The sequence below is a fragment of the Pseudophryne corroboree genome, chromosome 7 (genome assembly GCF_028390025.1).
Source record: "Pseudophryne corroboree isolate aPseCor3 chromosome 7, aPseCor3.hap2, whole genome shotgun sequence".
Lineage (NCBI taxonomy): Eukaryota > Metazoa > Chordata > Amphibia > Anura > Myobatrachidae > Pseudophryne > Pseudophryne corroboree.
The window spans coordinates 408,069,051-408,091,515 of NC_086450.1; the positions used below are offsets into that span (position 1 = coordinate 408,069,051).

Sequence of the window (22,465 nt, forward strand, 5' to 3'; positions counted from 1 at the left end):
CAATGCAAAGACCAGAATGGAGTCATATAATGGGCTTAGTGAAAGCACAACAGGAGCTCAAGAAGATAATACCACATGATGAGGGTCCACTGCTACAATAAACCATGGCCCTCATTCCGAGTCGTTCGCTCGGTATTTTTCATCGCATCGCAATGAAAATCCGCTTAGTACGCATGCGCAATATTCGCACTGCGACTGCGCCAAGTAATTTAACAATGAAGATAGTATTTTTACTCACGGCTTTTTCATCGCTCCGGCGATCGTAATGTGATTGACAGGAAATGGGTGTTACTGGGCGGAAACACGGCGTTTTATGGGCGTGTGGATGAAAACGCTACCGTTTCCGGAAAAAACGCAGGAGTGGCTGGAGAAACGGGGGAGTGTCTGGGCGAACGCTGGGTGTGTTTGTGACGTCAAACCAGGAACGACAAGCACTGAACTGATCGCACAGGCAGAGTAAGGTTGAAGTTACTCAGAAACTGCAAAGTAGTTTGTAATCGCAATATTGCGATTACATCGGTCGCAATTTTAAGAAGCTAAGATACACTCCCAGTAGGCGTAGGCTTAGCGTGTGTAACTCTGCTAAATTCGCCTTGCGACCGATCAACTCGGAATGAGGGCCCATATAAGGACCAATGTGTTTCTTGTTGCTATGCTGGCTAAGAGAACTTTAAACATGATGGTAACGCACCATGGGGTCTATTCATGAAGCAGTGAAAAGTGTAGAGAAGTGAGCCAGTGGAGAAGTTGCCCATGGCAACCAATCAGCATTGAAGTAACATTTATAATTTGCATACTATACAATTGTACGGAGCAGCTGATTGGTTGACATGGGCAACTTCTCCACAGGCTCATGTCACCACTCTTTTCACCACTTAATGAATAGGCCCCTTTTGGGATTACACGTTACAGCCCTTCTTTGGTAGAAAGTCCTGTTTTGGGGCATCTGTTGCATATTCTGCAGCAAATGTTATTTTCCATGTGCTGCTTTCACTGTATAAATGAGCTATGTGACTATGAAATATAAAGTTACAGTCCCTGATTGGATTGCTACGTATGGAAAAGCTAATAGCAGTTTGCAACACATCAGTCTTTTTAAATATGCCACTCTCTCCGGCACCAGTGCTGGGAATCCATGTTTAACAACTGACTGCTGCGGGGTTCTCACAAATGATACTAAGACGCAGCTTACTGTAGACACCTACAAGTACTATAAAACACTTTAACGGGCACTAGAAAATTTAGCGAGTGTGCTGAAAGACATATTTGGAAGCAAATGTGAGAACATTTATACTAAAGCCAATAGATGGACTGTTTGGAAGGAGTGGGTGTCAGGGGACTCTGAGTTACTGTCCCTCTAAACCTAGGACGGTTGGTAAGTCCTATATATACTGTGTATTATAATGCACAATCTCCTATATAATAGCCCAGATCTGTGACTTTGTGATTCATTTGCTAACGCTGGGCGGAGTCACAACAATGGGCGGAGTTAGTCAAATGAGTCACAGATCTGGCCAAATCTACAGGAGACTAGGAGCAGAAGCAGATAGTATAGGTATGGCACAGGCAGGGGTGCATACCTCCCAGCTTTCTTCAGACAGAAGGAGGGACACACACTCGGCAAAAAGGGGGCGTGGCTTCACGGGAGGGCCCCGTTTTCGTCAATGAGGGGGCATGCCCAGCACTCTGTGAGCTGCTGGCATGCCCCCAGGGGCTGATTATGAGTACGGGGGGGCCAGGGCACTTGAGACAGGGGAGCCCTATCTCATTGCTGTGCCTGCTGTGGGTTGGGGGCGTGGCCTAATCGCGGCCCGCGAGGCCACGCCCCCTTACGCAAATTCCGGTTTTTATTTTTATTTTTTTATGGAATTTTGGCCCCTCAGCTAGGGGTAAATCCAGAGGAGGTGGTCGCTCCCACCTACACACCCGCACAGGCAGAAGACAGCAGGGAGACTGCTGCCTCCCTGCAACACCACAGACCTGCCAACACGCAGCAGCGTGTGCTGACAGTAGCACAATGCTGCCGTTGTTGCTGGCAGGACGGGGGGGGGGGCTTCTGAGCTGGGACAGAGCTACTCAAGCCGGGGGGCCCCCTAAAACTGTTAGCCCCCCCCCCCCCCCTTAATCCGGCTCTGCTGCTGGAACCCCCCCTAATCCATACCCCCTGATGCCCCCTCTCCCTCTGTCTCCACTATTCACCGCTGCTCTGCTAAGCAGAACAGCGAGTACAGGAGCTTTCCAACTGACCCCCCCCCATTACCACGGGACACTGCGACCCGCAGGTGGGACAGCGGGACAGACCCAAAAAAATGGGACTGTCCCACGAAAATCGGGACATTTGGGAGGTCTGGGGGTGTGTGAGGGGGTATGCCGTACAGACAGACGGGCACCGGCTCACTGTGTGCTTGACCCCCCCCCCCCCTCTCTGGCGCGGAGGAGCGTCACTTTCTGGCACACTCTACGCTTCTTAGCTGCAGTTTTGTGGGGCACCTGCCGCTGTGCAGGTTCCGTACTGCCTCTGTTATCTCCAGCCCCGGCAACCCCACCACTAGCTGCAGCGCTGCCACCCACAGTGAGGTGCGCCCAGCTCCTTCACACACTTTAGCCGGCGGGTAACGCTGCAGAAGTCCGAGCTGCTTGCAGGCTCCGACCCCCTCCTCCTTCCAGCCGCAGCATCTCCTGGGGGCTAACCAGTCACTCCCAGTCTCCCCTTACCACAGTGCACGGCAGCTGCGCGAGGTCTGCGGTGTGTGACTGAGGAGGGGGGGAGGGATGCGGACGGGCAGAGGAAGCAGGACTCCAGCCTAAGAGAGTCAGCCATGCCAGGTCTCCACCAGCAGCAGATCCCAACAGGTTGGAGTGGAACAGCAGCAGCCAGCAGCAGTGACTCCGGTAAGACACATCTGTCTGTCACCACTGTTTTGTCCCTAATACCAATCTCTCCCGTGCCCTGTGTTCTGTCATGTCCCTGTCACCCCTGGCCTTGCCCTGCCACCCTTATCCTGGCCCTTTCACCCTTATCCTGGCCCTTTCACCCTTATCCTGGCCCTGTCACCCTTATGCTGGCCCTGTTACCCTTATGCTGGCCCTGTTACCCCTATCCTGGCCCTGTTACCCCTGTGCTTGCCCTGTCAACCCTATACTGGCCCTGTCACCCCTGTCCTGTTCCTGCCACCCCTACCCTGGCCTGTCACCCCTATCCTGTCCCTGTCATTTCTGTCCTGGCCCCGTCGCCCCTGTCCTGGCCCCGTCACCCCTTTTCTGACCCTGTCACCCCTGTCCTGGCCCCGTCAACCCTGTTCTGACCCTGTCACCCCTGTCCTGGCCCTGTTACTGCATACCCTCCAACTACCTTTTTGGCAGGTACAGTACCCGCAGCGCCTCCAGACCTCTCCCCAATGCACCTCACCTCCGCACCTTCCCCTCCACCCCTCCCCCACACGCTGTGCCTCCAGACCCCCTACACCACCCGCGGCTCCCACTCCTCCGCCCCTTCACCACCCACAGCACCTCCAGGCCCCCTCCACCATCCACCCCCTTTATATGTCTCCCCCCACACCTGCCCCCCTCCACCCGCAGCATCTGCAGACACCCTCCTCCATCCGCGGTCCCCCCCTCACCCTCCCCTCCCCACCAATGGCACCACCGCACCTGCCCCTCCACCACCAGCAGCACCTCTGGACCTCCTTCCCTATGCGCCGCAGCACCCGTACCTGCCCCTCCCCTACCCATGGCGCCTGCGGACCCTTACCCCACCCCCGGCACTCCCGCCCCTTCCCATCCCACAGCACCTCCGGAACCCTTCACCCATCCACAACATCCCCACACCTGCCCCTCTCCCACCCATGGCACCCCTGCCCCTCCCCCACCTGCAGTGCCTCCGGACCCCTCCCCAATCTGCATCCCCCACTCCTCTGCCCCTCCCCCACCCGCAGCACCTCCCGACTCTTCCCCATCCGGGCCCCACCCCCACTTCTGCCCCCCCTCCACCTGCAGCATCTACAGACACCATCCGCAGTCCCCCCCGCACCAGCTACATTCTGTACATCGTGCCCTGCAGGTGCTGTTCACGCCGTCGCAAGGGGCTGCGCCTCCTTCACCATCGCACGCCCTTTCATTGTGCAATATTTAACCACTAACAAAGGAATGCAGGTAATACTTTATATAATACAAATATTGAACCCCAGAAAGGCATGCAAGGGTTAAGGGGGCGTAGCCCCTTGCGACGGTGTGAAGAGCGCCCGTAGGGCGCGATGAAGCACCTAGTACAGGATATCTGCTCAGAGCATTTGCTGAAATGAACAGATTATATACAGCACTGATAGTCAGTCTGGTGAAAGAGGGAAGGAGTTAAATCATCACGGGATGATCTCCACCCTGTGTTCTGCAATCTGTCCCCTCGAGTGCTCTGTGTTACTTAATCCTGATGCATATTGGTGACGGATGTGCGAGATTACATCAACTGTACACTACCGGCAAGTAAGTACCAACCAGGAGAACACATAACCTTTAATGTTCTTTCAGTTGTTTTTTATTCATTATCACTGATCTGGTCGTGGGGATGTACAGTATCAGAGTAATGGATTTTAGATAATTGAAATATAGTACATGCTTTCTGAACCTAAGGCAAACACTGAGGGTGTATTCCACCCGTGGTTCATTAGCCACCAGAACAGATCAACATTGAAAGGGCCAAAGTGTTCAAAACCTTGCAATGTTCCAGGTATCTTATCACTTCTATAGCTTTATCTTCTTCTTTATTGTAAAAGATCTACATCACTTTGTACCATACATTCTGTATAGAGAAGGATATAGGAGAAGCTCTGCAGATACTGTGCCGATCTGTTGTAGCTATTGTGTTAATTAACCCCTGCCAATAGAGAGTATTTAGATTTAAAGTTGTACGTTTCTACAAATGCTCCTGTATTATCGTCATTGTGCTGTTTGCGTCTGTGCTGCAAAATGTTAATCACTGCATAAAGGTTACTAATAATAATAATAATAATAATAATTACTGTATTATAATAATGCCTCGCACATCCCCTGTACCTGTAACCTTTTTCATTGTCCCTCTCTTGATATGAAGACCTGTATGGATTAATATAATTATGTACCCAAATGTATTTTTTTGTAGTGTCAACATATTTTGTTGCGCTTTACAGTTACAAACAAAATAGTAAAAAAAATAGGAGTGGGTGATAACAGACAGACATAGGCCAGAGTGTCCTAAACATATACACTTTATAAAGTGTCTTTAGTTGTGTACGATTTAGTAATTTGTGTTTTCTGTCATTAGAGTCTTAAAAGTTATATTGTGATTGCATAAAAATGCTGCTTCTCTAAGGCTGGGTACACACTTGGCGGTTGCACATCAGATGTGACATCGTGCAAAATCCCCCCCCCCCCCCCCCCCGCCCCTCAAATTATGTTATTCATACACATGAACGATATCGCTTGCTTCCCGTCAGTGATGGCATGAACTCAGTTCCAGGTGCATGCAGTCTTGTACATTATATTTTGGATTTCAAGTGTGTACTCTAAGTGTTCCTTTTTGTCAATCTGAAATTGTGATGTATGCTAATGCTATCAATTACCGCAAGCTTACATTTAATAGAGTGGTTATTTCTATTTATTCAGATTCTGTTTTGCAACATTTGCAACATTTTTGATAGTTAGGTCACATTGCTGAAAACCTTAAATTCCCCACAACTAAGGCATAAACAATGTGATCGCCTGTCAGGATTTGTTATCTATCAGTGGTTTGTGGGTGAGCTACCCCTGCAGTGATCTTCAAGACCCTGAGGTCTGAACTGTGCATGTGCAATAGTTCAATCAGCTCTAATTTCTAGGTCCCTGACATTAAGCTGTATAAAGTAAGTTGAGGTCTAGCACTCAGTGCTAGGTGATTGTAAATCTGATACTACAGTAGCTTTGGATCTTCATAAACTTTCTGGTACCAATTCTGGCTAACATTCCCTTATTATTCTGAATATTCCCAATACTAACTGTCTGCTTTGTGCACTAGCCTCTGCTAGGGAACCTGGCCATTATCATGTATGTATGTATCAACTCGAACCGTCCTGTGATCACAGTTGCCTGACCTTGTGGTGACCACATTGCTCACTTATCGGGCATCTACATCTGCCCAAACTATTTTACTATTGCTTCTATTTCTCCAGATGTGTCTGCTTCACTACCCCTACATCTCCATCAGATGGCTTGCCTCCTTCCCACTTCTTTATCAAGTCCTAGCTCCTGCAATAGTGGACCTTCCTGGAATTAACTAAGATAGTTAAACTGCCATACTAATATGACATCGGCAAGCATAGACTACACACCTATCACATAGGGATCGTTATTATCAATATTTACTATGCAGGCACCACAAAACTCTTCAGAGCTGAATATTGGATATACCAGATCAAATTTAAAAGTGAATCGTACTGTAAATATCAAATTGCTTTCTAACAAATATTTAAAATGCCCGCTCTGATATATATTGTGTATATTGTAGACGCCTGCACATCTTATTACCATGTGCCATGAATGTGCGCTACACATCGCAAAACACTGCATCCCATAAGAGAAAACAGTACACCCACAAATTATCTGAGTTCCAAAGCTCATTGATGTATATATTTGTTATTAAAAGGATATGGATTCAATATATTACAATGTACAGTATACATATGGTTACATGGTTACAACTCATACAGTAAGCAGTTAATACATACAGTTACATACAGTTACAGGCCAGCATACAATACCATTCCCTCAATGCATCCTCCTCTTAATATATATCTCTCTCTCAGCAAATAAATACAGGAGCTGGTCTGGCAACATCTCCATCGTCTGGTACAAAACAGCAACTGGCAACTGTGTGTCTCTGTAATGTGTTATCTAGTTTTGGGGGAGGGAACTTTCTCATTCATGATGAGTCACTAGTCTGTTCGTATGCTAAACAGGTTCAGCCTTGAAGACATCAAAAGGGGCTGGCCTGAGCTTCCTGTCCACTACCTGTTTCTGTAAATGTCTATTGTCCTAATAAGAGTGATTTTAGCTTTCATACATTTAATCATAACTCCTTGTTGCAGTGTCCTACAACTTAATAACAAGTATCAAGTGAATCTACACATTAGCCTGCTTGCTTTAATACAAATATGACAGGCCTATCTTGCTTCATTCCAATAATACACATACATGACATTACTCCATTATATAATGTTAAATCATTATGATGTCTGGCGCTTGATATTATTATAATTATGTACTGTATGAAATAAGTGTCGAATCCATCTCTGTGGCATGTCCGTGTAAATGCGTGTGTTACCATATATTGCTGTGCTCGCTGCGCGTATTTGCAAGCATAGTGACTTATATGTGCAGAGTCTGTATGTTCTTTCTATGTAATATTTTTGATTTCGACAGTACATAAAAAATAGATAGTATATAGCAGGTTGAAGTAAAAAGTGTAGAAGTGAAAAACCCATTAGGAGGGTCCCTGCATGCGGGATGTTACAATCTAGATGGTGGGGAAAATGATAACACAAAATACACTATTGGGAATCTGAGGGGACTTCTGAGGGTAGACTTTAGTACCCTGATGAAGTAGTGTCATGTGATGGTAGGATAACTTATAATTAAGAGGTGGGATTTAAGGCAGCATCTAAAAGATTTAAAGCTCAGGGTGTCTGGTCAGGGAATTACATAAACGTGGAGCAGTACACAGGCAGGAGTGAGAGGGGGTAAATCAGAGAGGAAGTGAGGAAAGGGTCGGATGTTGATATCTTGTGATGAGGTGAGTGATGTCTGGGGGTAAGAGCTTGACAGGGTCTGACATGCCAATATGTAGTGACAGAAAAGGAAAACCATGTTCATCAAAGCATGTAGGACCGATTATTCCAGATATATATAAGGCTGAGGTGAAAGACAGAGTGGAGGAGTATGCACTAGTCAAGGCAGAAGATAGCAAAAAAATGGATGAGTGTTGGCAATGTGAGAAATGAGAACAAAGTGACATTACAGGATGAGGAACTACATGTGTGGATTAAACTTGAGTGGCGATGAGGATGACACTGGACTGTGGATAGTGATATGTCATTGGTAAACGAGACGCTAATTCTGGAAATTCAAGTTTAGATTACTGTTAAACAGATGAGAACATGGGATAAAAGATATAAGGGCAAGGTCAGGATTGGAGATAGGGCTAGCCAGACCTAGTGTGTATGCTGATTACATTGGTGCATAGAGCGCCGGCCAACAGAGGGTACATAAATGCTTCTTGCATTTAGTCACATGGCCACAATTCAACCCCCAGTGCTTCCACACAACAGAGCCCCCCCCCCCCCTCCTGCTGCTGCTTACTACCAGTAATGGGGACAATCTGCCCCTAGGTGGAGAGGTAGGTTTTGGTGTGGTCTGCAAAGAGATGTAGAAGCATTACGAATGTGTTTATTGAGAGAAGATGGATGGAGGGGAAGATGTGCAAGAAGTAGAGACAGTGGGGGTAATTCAGACCTGATCACTAAGCTGCGTTTTTGTACAGCGGGCGATCAGGTCTAAACTGCGCATGCGTATGCCCCGCAATGCGCAGGCGCATCGCACGGGTACAAAGCTGATCGCCGCTCAGCGATGGGTTTGTGCGAAGGATCCATTTGCATGGGCGTTCGCAAGGTGATTGACAGGAAGAAGGCGTTTGTGGGTGTCAACTGACCGTTTTCAGGGAGTGGTTGGAAAAACGCAGGCGTGTCCATACGTTTGCAGGGAGGGTTCCTGACGTCAATTCCGGTCCCGGATAGGCTGAAGTGATCGCAGCGGCTGAGTAAGTCCTGGGCTGCGCAAAGACTGCACAAGATCAGTTTGTACAGCTCTGCTACACATGCGATCGCACACTTGCACAGCTAAAATACACTCCCTGTAGGCGGCGACTGATCGCAGCAGTGCAAAAATCGTCTGCTAGCGATCAGGTCTGAATGAGGCCCAATGATGGAACAGTTAGGTAGGGAGATGAACCAGGAGAGAAGACTTGAAGGCCAAGAGGAGGATTATTAGCGATAAATGACTGTTTGAGTTAGCTGTGAGTAAATCATTGGTCACTTTAGTGAGGGAAGATCTCCTGATAAAAGCGAGATCAAGGGAGAAATTGCTGAGCAGTGTGGCGCTCTCTCTGAGAGTGCTCCAGCAACATGGTTGGATTCTAAATCTACCGAAGTCACAGTTGATTCCGACAACTCGACTACCGTTCCTAGGTATGATACTGGATACGGAACATATGAAGGTCTTCCTCCCAATAGAGAAAGCCCAGGACATCCAGGACATCCAGAACATGGTCAGAGACCTGCTAAAACCGAAAAGGGTGTCAGTTCACCAATGCACTCGAGTTCTGGGAAAAAATGGTGGCGGCCTACGAGGCCATTCCCTTCGGAAGGTTCCATGCAAGGACTTTTCAATGGGACCTTCTGGACAAGTGGTCCGGGTCCCATCTGCACTTACATCGGAAAATAACTCTGTCCCCAGGGGCCAGAGTGTCTCTCCTGTGGTGGTTGCAAAGTGCTCACCTGCTGGCGGGTCGCGGGTTCGGGATTCAGGACTGGATCCTGGTTACCACGGACGCGAGCCTCCGAGGATGGGGAGCGGTCACACAGGGAAAAAACTTTCAGGGACTTTGGTCAGACCAGGAGTCCTGTCTACACATCAATGTGTTGGAACTCAGGGCCATTTACAACGGCCTTCGACAAGCGGAGAGTCTTCTTCGAAACCTACCGGTTCTGATTCAATCAGACAATGTCTCAGCAGTGGCTCATGTGAACCGCCATGGCGGGACAAGAAGCAGAGTCGCGATGGCGGAAACCACCAGGATTTTTCGCTGGGCGTAAAATCATGTAAGTGCTCTGTAGGCTGTCTTCATTCCGGGAGTGGACAACTGGGAAGCAGACTTCCTCAGCAGACACGATCTCCATCCAGGAGAGTGGGGACTTCATCAAGAAGTCTTTGCAGACATAACACGTCTTTGGGGAACTCCTCAAATAGACATGATGGCGTCACGCCTCAACAAAAAGCTTCGGAGGTATTGTGCCAGGTCTCGGGACCCTCAGGCAGTGGCAGTAGACGCTCTGATAACACCGTGGGTGTTCAAATCGGTCTACGTGTTTCCTCCTCTTCCTCTCATCACAAAAGTGTTGAGGATCATAAGGCAAAGAAGAGAACAGACGATACTCGTTGTCCCAGACTGGCCTCGAAGGGCCTGGTACTCAGATCTACAAGAGATGCTCACAGGAGATCCCTGGCCTCTTCCTCTGAGGGAAGACCTGTTGCAACAGGGGCCCTGTGTATTTCAGGACTTACCGCGGTTACGTTTGACGGCATGGCGGTTGAACGCCGAATCCTAGCGAAAAAGGGGGATTCCGGAAGAGGTCATCCCTACTTTAATAAAGGCTAGGAAGGAGGTGACGGTTAAGCATTATCACCGTATCTGGCGAAAGTATGTGTCTTGGTGTGAGACCAAGAATGCACCTACGGAAGATTTTCATCTGGGTCATTTTCTCCACTTCCTACAGACAGGAGTGAATATGGGCCTGAAATTAGGCTCTGTTAAGGTTCAGATTTCGGCCCTCTCGATTTTCTTTCAGAAGGAATTGGCTTCTCTTCCAGAAGTCCAGACGTTTGGAAAGGGAGTACTACACATCCAGCCTCCTTTTGTGCCTGCAGTGGCACCGTGGGACCTCAACGTGGTGTTGCAGTTCCTAAAATCACACTGGTTTGAACCGCTTAACAAGGTTGAGTTGAAATTTCTTACTTGGAAGGTGGTCATGTTGTTGGCCTTGGCATCAGCAAGGCGAGTATCAGAATTGGCGGCTTTGTCACACAAAAGCCCCTACTTGATTTTTCATGCGGATCGAGCTGAATTGAGGACACGTCCGCAATTTTTGCCTAAGGTGGTTTCTTCATTCCATGTGAATCAACCTATTGTGGTGCCTGTGGCTACAAGTGACCTGGAGGATTCCAGATCCCTGGACGTAGTCAGGGCCTTAAAGATTTATGTAGCCAGGACGGCTAGAATTAGGAAAACAGAGGCTCTGTTTGTCCTGTATGCAGCCAATAAGATTGGCGCACCTGCTTCGAAGCAGACTATTGCTCGCTGGATCTGTAATACGATTCAGCAGGCTCACTCTACGGCTGGATTGCCGGTACCAAATTCGGTTAAGGCCCATTCCCCTAGGAAGGTGGGCTCTTCTTGGGCGGCTGCCCGAGGCGTCTCGGCATTACAGCTTTGCCGAGCGGCGACTTGGTCGGGGTCAAACACTTTTGCTAAATTCTACAAGTTTGATACCCTGGCTGATGAGGACCTAGCGTTTGCTCAGTCGGTGCTGCAGAGTCATACGCACTCTCCCGCCCGATTGGATGCTTTGGTATAAACCCCATGGTCCTTACGGAGTCCCCAGCATCCTCTAAGACGTAAGAGAAAATAAGATTTTAAACCTACCGGTAAATCTATTTCTCCTAGTCCGTAGAGGATGCTGGGCGCCCGTCCCAGTGCGGAATCTCTGCAAGACTTGTATATAGTTGTTGCTTACATAAGGGTTATGTTACAGTTGAAATCGGTCTTGGACCGTTACTGTTGTTGTTCCTACGGTTAACTGGTTATGTATGATCCAGGTTACATGGTATGATTGGTGTGGGCTGGTATGAATCTTGCCCTTGGATTTCTAAATCCTGCCTTGTATTGTCCATCTCCTCTGGGCACAGTTCTCTAACTGAGGTCTGGAGGAGGGGCATAGAGGGAGGAGCCAGTGCACACCCATAGTCAAAGTTCTTTTAGGTGCCCTATCTCCTGCGGAGCCCGTCTATACCCCATGGTCCTTACGGAGTCCCCAGCATCCTCTACGGACTAGGAGAAATAGATTTACCGGTAGGTTTAAAATCTTATTATTGCTTCTATTTCTCCAGATGTGTCTGCTTCACTACCCCTACATCTCCATCAGATGGCTTGCCTCCTTCCCACTTCTTTATCAAGTCCTAGCTCCTGCAATAGTGGACCTTCCTGGAATTAACTAAGATAGTTAAACTGCCATACTAATATGACATCGGCAAGCATAGACTACACACCTATCACATAGGGATCGTTGTTATCAATATTTATTATGCAGGCACCACAAAACTCTTCAGAGCTGAATATTGGATATACCAGATCAAATTTAAAAGTGAATCGTACTGTAAATATCAAATTGCTTTCAAACAAATATTTAAAATGCCCGCTCTGATATATATTGTATATATTGTAGACGCCTGCACATCTTATTACCATGTGCCATGAATGTGCGCTACACATCGCAAAACACTGCATCCCATAAGAGAAAACAGTACACCCACAAATTATCTGAGTTCCAAAGCTCATTGATGTATATATTTGTTATTAAAAGGATATGGATTCAATATATTACAATGTACAGTATACATATGGTTACATGGTTACAACTCATACAGTAAGCAGTTAATACATACAGTTACATACAGTTACAGGCCAGCATACAATACCATTCCCTCAATGCATCCTCCTCTTAATATATATCTCTCTCTCAGCAAATAAATACAGGAGCTGGTCTGGCAACATCTCCATCGTCTGGTACAAAACAGCAACTGGCAACTGTGTGTCTCTGTAATGTGTTATCTAGTTTTGGGGGAGGGAACTTTCTCATTCATGATGAGTCACTAGTCTGTTCGTATGCTAAACAGGTTCAGCCTTGAAGACATCAAAAGGGGCTGGCCTGAGCTTCCTGTCCACTACCTGTTTCTGTAAATGTCTATTGTCCTAATAAGAGTGATTTTAGCTTTCATACATTTAATCATAACTCCTTGTTGCAGTGTCCTACAACTTAATAACAAGTATCAAATGAATCTACACATTAATCTGCTTGCTTTAATACCAAATATGACAGGCCTATCTTGCTTCATTCCAATAATACACATACATGACATTACTCCATTATATAATGTTAAATCATTATGATGTCTGGCGCTTGATATTATTATAATTATGTACTGTATGAAATAAGTGTCGAATCCATCTCTGTGGCATGTCCGTGTAAATGCGTGTGTTACCATATATTGCTGTGCTCGCTGCGCGTATTTGCAAGCATAGTGACTTATATGTGCAAAGTCTGTATGTTCTTTCTATGTAATATTTTTGATTTCGACAGTACATAAAAAATAGATAGTATATAGCAGGTTGAAGTAAAAAGTGTAGAAGTGAAAAACCCATTAGGAGGGTCCCTGCATGCGGGATGTTACAATCTAGATGGAGGGGAAAATGATAACACAAAATACACTATTGGGAATCTGAGGGGACTTCTGAGGGTAGACTTTAGTACCCTGATGAAGTAGTGTCATGAGATGGTAGAATAACTTATAATTAAGAGGTGGGATTTAAGGTAGCATCGAAAAGATTTAAAGCTCAGGGTGTCTGGTCAGGGAATTACATAAACGTGGAGCAGTACACAGGCAGGAGTGAGAGGGGGTAAATCAGAGAGGAAGTGAGGAAAGGGTCGGAGGTTGATATCTTGTGATGAGGTGAGTGATGTCTGGGGGTAAGAGCTTGACAGGGTCTGACATGCCAATATGTAGTGACAGAAAAGGAAAACCATGTTCATCAAAGCATGTAGGACCGATTATTCCAGATATATATAAGGCTGAGGTGAAAGACAGAGTGGAGGAGTATGCACTAGTCAAGGCAGAAGATACCAAAAAAATGGATGAGTGTTGGCAATGTGAGAAATGAGAACAAAGTGACATTACAGGATGAGGAACTGCATGTGTGGATTAAACTTGAGTGGCGATGAGGATGACACTGGACTGTGGATAGTGATATGTCAATGGTAAACGAGACGCTAATTCTGGAAATTCAAGTTGAGATGACTGTTAAACAGATGTGAACATGGGATTAAAGATATAAGGGCAAGGTCAGGATTGGAGATAGGGCTGGCCAGACCTAGTGTGTATGCTGATTACATTGGTGCATAGAGCCCCGGCCAACAGAGGGTACATAAATGCTTCTTGCATTTAGTCGCATGGCCACAATTCAACCCCCAGTGCTTCCACACAACAGAGCCCCCCCCCCCATTCCCCACCCTCCTGCTGCTGCTTACTACCAGTAATGGGGACAATCTGCCCCTAGGTAGAGAGGTAGGTTTTGGTGTGGTCTGCAAAGAGATGTAGAAGCATTACGAATGTGTTAGTTTATTGAGAGAAGATGGATGGAGGGGAAGATGTGCAAGAAGTAGAGACAGTGGGGGTAATTCAGACCTGATCACTAGGCTGCGTTTTTGTATAGCGGGCGATCAGGTCTAAACTGCGCATGCGTATGCCCCGCAATGCGCAGGCGCATCGCACGGGTACAAAGCTGATCGCCGCTCAGCGATGGGTTTGTGCGAAGGATCCATTCGTATGGGCGTTCGCAAGGTGATTGACAGGATGAAGGCGTTTGGGTGTCAACTGACCGTTTTCAGGGAGTGGTTGGAAAAACGCAGGCGTGTCCATACGTTTGCAGGGAGGGTTCCTGACGTCAATTCCGGTCCCGGACAGGCTGAAGTGATCGCAGCGGCTGAGTAAGTCCTGGGCTGCGCAGAGACTACACAAAATCTGTTTGTACAGCTCTGCTACACATGCGATCGCACACCTGCACAGCTAAAATACACTCTCCCTGTAGGCGGCGACTGATCGCAGCAGTGCAAAAATCGTCTGCTAGCGATCAGGTCTGAATGAGGCCCAATGATGAAACAGTTAGGAAGGGAGATGAACCAGGAGAGAAGACTTGAAGGCCAAGAGGAGGATTATTAGCGATAAATGACTGTTTGAGTTAGATGTGAGTAAATCATTGGTCACTTTAGTGAGGGAAGTCTCTGAGAGGTGGAGAGTCCAATTGCAGTGGGTTGAGGAGGGAGTGGAGACAAAGTGGGAGAGGCAATTGTACACAAGTTGCTCGGCTAGTTTGCATTGCAAGCAAATTTCTAGGAGAGAAGAGCACTAGTTTGATTATGAAAGAGAAAGTAGACTGTGACAAGTTGAGCATTAGTGTTAGGAGAGAATAGGGTCCATGAGGTATGATTTGTAAGATAAAATAGGTATTCCTGAAGAGTTAGAAGCCACTCTAATAAGAAAAAATGTATAACCCCTGAGTGGACTGTCCTGTGGATACTCCCGCAAGGCACGAGAGTTTCCAAAGGTGAGAAATAATTATTCCTGGAAATTTGGCAGCAGCGAGGACGTGCAGCCTCCAGGTATGGGTTTGTTTAAGGAAAAGCTATTTTTCCTCATTTGAATGGACTGGTTTGAGGCTTCTCTCCAAAAGAAGAAACACGCGGAACAATTTCTTAGCAGTGAGGGAAAGCTTCATTGATTAACAATCTGCCTTTATCAAAGAACATATTCAGAAATATTTCCACTCGACTCTGTGGTACTAAACCTGTGTTTTTCTCCAGAATTATTGTATGATTTTTCCCCAGGTATTCTCGTTCTTCTTGTTCAGCCACAGTACAAACGTAATATTTTTGTTCATTACATTGAATTGTTATATTTCACCTATTATAAATGTACAGTTGTTGTTAATATTGTTTATTTCACCATTTTATATAAATGTATTTCTTTTTAATGTAGCCGTTCTGCCGTTTATTGCGGCTTTATATAGTTATCTGCATTTCATGTGCTATGTACTCCAATAAAATGTTTTTGTTTATTTTGTTCAAGAAAAAAAAGAATACATTTGTATTACAGGATGAATGTTTTTTTTTCCATTAGTGCCTAACAGAGCAGAAATTATTTTGCAGATTGCAGGTTGAAGTTTAGATGGTGTGATAGGACTGAAGCTGTCCCCTCTATGGTTGCAGGGTGTTGTAGGGGGTGGTATTCATGTGACCGCCGGTCAGCTGACCGACAGTCACATGACCTCCTCCGTGAGCCCGACGGCTCACTATCCCGATGGTCGGCATGCCGACCAACAGGGACTATTTCCACTCGTGGGTGTCCACGACACCCATAGAGTGGGAATAGAACCCGTGGCGACCGCAGGTCGCCACCGAGCCCGCAGCGTGGCGAGCGCAGCGTGGCGAGCGCAGCGAGCCCGCAAGGGGCTTGCTGCACTCGCCCCTCCCCGCCGGGATCCCGGCGTCGGTATGCTGCCGGGATCCCGGCGTTGGTAAGGTGACCGGCGGTCAGGAGACCGCCGGTCACCAGTACTACACCCGTTGTAGGAAAGTGATTGCCACATCATAGCAGTAGTGTTCATTCTAGCACCTTGCACTTGTTACAACCGTGCACTTCCAGCTTCTTTCCTGGGGTGTCTATCTCTGCTCTGGAGCTTCTATGGTGTGTGGCTCTGAATCAGGCCCAGCAGTGTCATTAAGTTGGTTTATGCGTATTTTGAGATCCCTAGAATGAGAACTGGTAGATCAGTGGACAGGTAGTGAGAAAGCCAGGCCACAAAAGGGGTAATTCAGAGTTGATCGCAGCAACAAATTTGTTAGCAGTTGGGCAAAACCATGGGGGTCATTCCGAGTTGATCGCTCGCTAGCAACTGTTTGCAGTGCTGCGTTCAGGTTAAAACTTGGCAAAACTGTGCATGCGTATGCACCGCAATGCGCAGACGTGTCGTATGGGTACAAAGAGGATTGTGCTGGGCGATGGATTTAACGAAGAATCCATTCGCACAGCCGATCGCAGGGTGATTGACAGAAAGAGGGCGTTTATGGGTGTCAACTGACCATTTTCTGGGAGTGTTTGTAAAAATGCAGGTGTGTCCAAGCATTTGCAGGGCGGGTGTCTGACGTCAATTCCGGGACCAAAAAGTCTGAAGTGATCGCAGCGGCTGAGTAAGTCCATAGCTACTCAGAAACTGCAACAACCTTTTTTGTGCCGTCGGCTGCAAAAGCGTTTGCACACTTGCAAAGCGAAAATACACTCCCCCATAGGCGGCGACTATCTGATCACAGTACAGCAAAAAGTTGCTAGCGAGCGATCAACTCGGAAGTTGTCTAGGAATTGGGAGAATGGTCTATTTACGATTTTGACTAATAGGCCCTACACACATGCCGATTTTTTGAAAGATATGAACGATCTCGTTCATAAATGAACGAGAACTCGTTCATATCTTTCAGTGTGGAGGCTCCAGCGATGAACGATGCGCGGCCCCGCGCTCGTTCATCGCTGGTCCCCCGTCGGCTGTGCATGCAGGCCAATATGGACGATCTCGTCCATATTTGCCTGCACTTCAATGGAGCCGCGTGACGGGGGGAGTGAAGAAACTTCTCTCCCCCCGTCACTGCCCCCCCGCCGCCGGGTCGCTCGTCGGCCGTATCCGCCGTCGGGCAGCTCGGCGGCGGGTCGGCCAGTGTGTAGGGCCCTTAAGTGCCAGTTTTGACTATACTTGTACTAGATAGTACACTAGATAGTCAAGATTGACTTGCCTGCACAGTCTATCTAGCTTTATTATACCGACCTCACGGGAGCACGCATCGGGATCGAATCGGGATCGCAAGCTGCCTAACACCTTGTGATATGCACTAACTTTCCTTAAGATTTTGACTATATAGTCAAAATCTTACAGATTTATCTCACCGTGTGTATGCACCTTTAGCCTCTACCACCTCTGACGGGAGGCTATTCCACTTGTCCACTATCCTTTCTGTGAAGTAATTTTTCATTACACTTCCCCTCCCCCCATTTTCAGTGTGTCCTCGATACCCTACATCTACACAGGTACCTTAAATGCAGATCTGAGAGGACACATCACAATGGTGTGTTTTGCAGTTACACAGCCAAACAAAACGGCAGATTGAGTTAAAAAAAGAATATCAAGCTTGCTGAGGTGAATGTTGGGAAGCTGTACTGTAAGCGGCATCCCGCAGTCTATAATTGGCCTTATTATCTGTCCCAGACAGCCCAATCCGTCACAAATCTGTTTGTGGACCATTATAAAATGTCAGTTTACAAGACAGACCGAGAGCAGTCAGATACTCAGATAAATGGAGAAGCAGTGTCCTGGAAACTGGCTACCTTTTCCATGATATACACCAGACCGCCAGACCAGTATAAACAGCCTACAGACATCAAGTCTATAGAAGGAAATAAGAAAAAGTGATTGTTATCTTAAAATACTGTACTAGATTACATAGATGTACAAATAAATGGGTTCAATCAGAATGTGGACACATTTAGAATGTGGACATTTAACATGTTGATGTCGGCAAAATGTCAGCATTGTGAATTGTCAACAGTAAAAAAGCCCACACAAGCAGTTAGGGTTAGGCTACAATTATGACTGAGGTAAGGCTGCAAATAGGGTTAGGGTTAGTTTTAGGCTAAAACAGTATTGTTGACATTCTGATGTCGACATATTATATCTAACCACAATAGTAATAGATTTGCCATTACTGATTCATTTAAAAATTAAGCTTGGGGTCACCATGGTCATTGTAATAAATTGGGAAAAAGGGCAGAGGTCCTTGGTTCATCGATACAGGGGTTCTACCAGGTAATCATGGGGATTTTCTAAACCAGATCCTATCTCAGGGCCTGGGGTAGGAAGAATGGCGACCCCTTATTATCAATCAGTCTCCTCTGTAATGTTAGTGCATTGAGGCAATCCTAAGAATTCCTGGGAGAAAAGAATAATATATTGATATTGTATGTGAATGTATATTACTGGTCTTAAGTGGTAACCATATGAGGTGGATTTAGCATCAGGCACTATAGACCTGTGTCTGCCGGCGGAACATGTTTGCAGGCTACACTTTTATTTTCCTCAGGAAAATAATGAATGAATGTGAGACATGAAGTTGATGGGATGGGAAGGTTCTGATACAATCTGCACTGTGACAGGATCTGCAAGAGTTCTGTGCAAAGTTTGGCTCCCACAGTTGGCACCAAGGTTGGCTTAATGTGTGCTGGAGCACAGTGGAACCGCTTCCTCACACTTACTACCTGCAGCTCTGACTCTGACACCGACACTGGAGGAGCCAAAAGCTTCTTTCAGTGAGAGCTGCAAGCTCTCACATGGGGACATAAGTATCAAAAACCATATGCGGGATATCGCCCCGAAATTTTTTTTGGGGGGGATATCCCACAAATATTAAGCATCCCTTGGATGCAGATATCAGACATATCAATTGCGGTCCCCCGTTTTTGATCACAAAAGGCGCCCTCCCCACATAGGTTTCAACGGTGGCTGCTAAATTGCCAAATTTACCAAGCTCCTGAGTGCTGTAGCTAACGCCATCTCCTACGGGCTACAGATCACAAACGTTCCTGGGAGAGGGGTCCAAACACATACTGTAAGTAAAGTGATTGTATTAGCAATTACTTACATATTACAGGGATGGGTCCCTATCACAGCCCCTGTCCCTGCAGGTGATATTTGTTAAATGCATGTGACCCTGCATTTGTTTTTGCCGTGATGAAAAATGTATTTTATCGGGACCAGGTCCAAATAATTTTATGCCTAATATGCCACATGGAGTAGAATAAAAGGAGTGTTATGGTAGACTTACTATGGTTAACACTCTTTCATTGGGTTCCACAGGGAAACATCAGTGGTGTAGAGTGGATCTTGATCCAGAGGCACCAACAGGCTAAAGCTTTAGGATGTTCCAGGATGCATTGGGGCCTCCTCTATAACACCACCTCCAGGCACTGAGAACTCAGTTTCGTCAAGCAGTCCAATGCTGGAGCAGGCAAGAGAGAAGGCAGATGTTAGTCACATAGAACCACATTCTCACGACAGGAGAAGGTACCAGCGGCTAATGCCATACAAACCCATAGAAGCTAGGTAGGTCAAGGTGGGCGCCCTGTGGATCCCAATGTACCTCGCAGAAAGTATTAATCATGGTAAGTTTACCATAAAACTCCTTTTCTGCAGCAGGGTACATTGGTTTCCACAGGGAAACATCGGGGCTGTCCTAAAGCACTTCCTCAAGGGAGGGGACATGCCTTAGCGGGTATGAGAACCTGGCATCCAAAGGAAGGTGTAAGTATCAAAGGCATAGAACCTAATAAACGTGTTCACTGAGGACCACGTAGCCGCCTTGCACAATTGTTCTCCGGACGCTCCACGGCGGGCCACCCAAGAAGGTCCAACAGAGAGAGTAGAATGGGCTTTAATAGCAGCAGGTGCTGGGAGTCCAGCCTGCGCATAAGCTTGTGCAATCACCATTCTAATCCATCTGGCCAAGGTTTGCTTATTCGCAGGCCAGCCACGTTTATGGAAACCAAACAGGACAAAAAGGGCATTTGACCTCCTGATAGAGGCAGTCCTCTGCACATACTGTAGATACAGAGAGCCCTAACCACATCCAAAGAACATTCTTTGAGTCCGAAGAGATGAAGGCCGGAACCACAATCTCTTGGTTAAGGTGAAAGGATGACATAATCTTAGGTAAATAACCCGGTCGAGTTCTGAGAACTGCCCAGTCACGGTGAAATATCAGAAAGGTTGGACAACAGGACAAAGTGCCTAAGTCTGACACCCTACTTGCAGAGGCAATAGCCAGCAAGAACAGGACCTTGGCCATGAGCCATTTAAGGTCCACCGATTCAAGAGGTTCAAATAGAGACTCTTGCAGGGCATTTAGCACAACAGCCAGATCCCAGGGAGCCACAGGAGGGACATAGGGAGGCTGAATTCGAAGGACGCCCTGAGTGAATGTATGACCGTCAGGTATAGACACTATCTTTCTCTGAAACCATACCAACAAGGCAGATATATGAACCTTGAGGGAGGCCATACGAAGGCCTAAGTCCAGGCCTCATTGCAGAAAAGCCAGAATTCTGGAAGTTCTGAATCTATATGCATTATAATTCTTATCAGCACACCAGGTGAAGTAAGAATTCCAGACCCTGTAATAAATCCGAGCAGAGGCCGGTTTGCGGGCCTTCAGCATAGTTTGGATAACCGCCTCAGAAAATCCTTTGGCCCTCAGGAGTGATGCTTCAAGAGCCACTCTGTCAAAGCCTGTCTGGCCAAGTCTGGGTAGACACAAGGGTCCTGTATGAGGAGGTCTGGGCGTTGAGGAAGTAGAATAGGACGCCCCGTCGATAGACCCTGCAGGTCTGAGAATCAATGCTATCTGGGCCACACTGGAGCGATTAAAAGTAGCGGTCCTCCTTCTTGTTTGAACTTCCGTAGGACCCTGGGCAGAAGTGACACTGGAGAAACACGTAGGGCAGCCAAAAGTTCCATGGAATTGCCAGAGCGTCCACGAACGCTGCCTGAGGATCCCTGGTCCATGATCCGAAGACCGGAACCGTGTGATTGTGTTTAGACGCCATCAGGTCTACATCTGGTAGGCCCCACCTGTCCACTAGGAGTTGAAAGACTTCTGGATGAAGACTCCACTCTCCGGCGTGCACGTCCTGGCTACTGAAGAAGTCCGCTTCCAAGTTTAGGACGCCCAGAATGAACACTGCCGATATTACTGGCAGATGACGTTACGCCCAACCAAGGATTTTTGACACTTCCATCATTGCCATGTGGCTTCAAGTGCTGCCTTGATGGTTTATGTATGCCACTGTGGTGGCGTTGTCTCACTGTACTTGAACAGTCCTGTTCTGTACCAGAGGCAGGGTGGGAGATAGCACATTGAACACCGCACTCAGCTCCAGAATGTTTATTGGGAGGAGTGATTCCTCCTTGGTCCAGCGACCCTGAAAGGAGAGTTGCTCCAACACCGCACCCCATCCCCTCAGACCGACGTCCTTTGTCAGCTGGACCTAGCCGGGGATCCAAAAGGGACGGCCCCTGTGTAATTGCTGGTCCTGTAGCTACCAGGTCAGCGACAAACGAACCTCCGGAGTCCAAGTGATCATGTGAGATCTGATCCGCTGAGGTAGACCGTCCCACTTGGAAAGGATTAACCTCTGTAGAGGGGGGGAATTAAATTGAGCGTACTCTACCATGTTGAATGCCGACACCATCAGGCCAAGTACTTGCATCGCCGGGCGTATTGACACTCTGGGGCAACAAAGGAAGCATCTTATCCTATCCTGAAGCTTCAGGACATTTTCTGGAGACAGGAACAGCCACTGACTGTGTGTGTCCAGGAGTCCCCCCAGGTAAATTGTGCTCTGAGCTGGGAACAGCGAGGACTTCTTCCAATTGATGAGCCACCCCAGGGCTTGCATGAAGGTTACCGTCAGTTGCAGATGACTGAGGAGGACATCATGGAAATTTGCCAGAATCAGCAGGTCGTCCAGATACGGCAGGATTCTGACCCCCTAACGATGGAGATGAGCCGTCATCATGGCCATGACCTTGGTGAAGATCAGAGGAGCTGTATCCAATCCAAATTGTAGAGCCTGGAATTGATAGTGGAGGTTGCCAATAGCAAACCGCAGCAACTGCTGATGGTGAATTTTCCCACTTGGGGGGTAATTCAGACCTGATCACTCGCTAGCTGTTTTTTGCAGTCCAGCGTTTGCATAG

At 47.2% G+C, this 22,465-nt stretch overlaps 1 protein-coding gene across 3 annotated transcripts in view; it reads left to right on the forward strand.

Annotated features, from left to right (window-relative positions):
• Nucleotides 1-22,465, forward strand: part of LOC134945416 (ankyrin repeat and fibronectin type-III domain-containing protein 1-like) — a 1,003,308-nt gene that overhangs the window by 98,495 nt on the left and 882,348 nt on the right. The gene's annotated exons all lie outside the window — the stretch shown is intronic.